A 1,311-nucleotide genomic window follows, 5' to 3' on the forward strand; every position below is an offset into this window, starting at 1 on the left:
AGCAATGGTCCCAAACAAGAAACTCAAAGGGTTTTACATACCAACTAAGAATTTTTCAAATTTATTTCCCAGTGTTCTGAAAAATTTACATGAAGTAGACTAGCTCCAGAGGTTGCTGATTTAAGGGGTTAATTAACATCACTTGATAGATATAAGGTCCAAAACTTCTTCACATTATAAAATGAAGCATTATGAACTGAACATCCTCATTAATCTTTCCTCCCCTTGAGTAGTCAAAATCAAACTGATTGCCTTCTATATCTCAAATTGTTAAAAAAAACTTCCATTAATGTTGCAGAAAGTGATATTTTAAATAATTTGTTGCCATTTCAAAACTCCAATATTATCCTCACTTTAGCAATGCATATACTGAAATTGGTGTGATACAGAGATTAGCATGGCTCCTGTGCATGGATGACACACAAATTTGTGAAGCATTCCATATTTTAATCCAGTAAAATGATTCAAGATAAAATGGCCATATTAAGAAAGAATCAAACTGATATGACAGAGCTGAAAAACCCACTACAAGAATTTCGAAACACAATCAGATGTATTAATAACAGAATAGACCAAGCTGAGGAAAGAATCTTAGAGTGCAAAGGTCAGTTTTTCAAATTAATTTAGTCAGGCAAAAATAATGACAAAAATTAAAAAGAATAAACAAACCTCTGAGAAATATGGCATTATGTACAGAGGGTAAACCTATGACTTGTTGGCATCCCTGATGGAGAAGGAAGGAGTGTAAGCAATGTGAAAAACATATTTGAGGATATTGTCCATGAAATTTTTCCCAACCTTGCTAGAGAGGTTGACATTTGAATTTAGGAAATTCAGAGAACCTCTGCAAGATACTATGCAAGATGACCATCCTCAAGACACCGAAACATCAGATTCTCTAAAGTCATTAAAAAGAAAATATATTAAAGGCAGTTAGAGAAAAGGGGCAGGTCATCTACACAGGTAACTTCATCAAGCTAACGGCAGGACTTTCAGCAGAAACCCTACAATCCAGAAGAGATTGGGTACATACATTCAGTATCCTTAAGAAAAGGAATTCCAACCAAGAATTTTATATCCAGTCAAACTAAGCTTCATAAGTGAAGGAGAAATAAAATCTTTATCAGACAGGCAAATGATTAAGGAATTTGTTACCACCACATCTGCCTTACAAGAGGTTCTTAAGGGAATGCTAAACATGGAAATGAAAAGTCACTACCAGCCACCATAAAAACACATTTAAGTTCATAGAATATCGACACCATTAAGAAACTCCACAATTGGCCGGGCGCGGTGGCTCAAGCCTGTAAT

The 1,311-nt window shown here is 34.9% G+C and overlaps 1 pseudogene; it reads left to right on the forward strand.

The window, feature by feature from the left end:
* The first annotated feature begins 349 nt into the window (after nucleotides 1-349).
* On the forward strand, nucleotides 350-449 carry LOC115893319 (annotated as a pseudogene).
* The last annotated feature ends 862 nt before the right edge of the window (nucleotides 450-1,311 follow it).

The sequence above is a fragment of the Rhinopithecus roxellana genome, chromosome 14 (genome assembly GCF_007565055.1).
Source record: "Rhinopithecus roxellana isolate Shanxi Qingling chromosome 14, ASM756505v1, whole genome shotgun sequence".
In the NCBI taxonomy this organism is placed as follows: Eukaryota; Metazoa; Chordata; class Mammalia; order Primates; family Cercopithecidae; genus Rhinopithecus; species Rhinopithecus roxellana.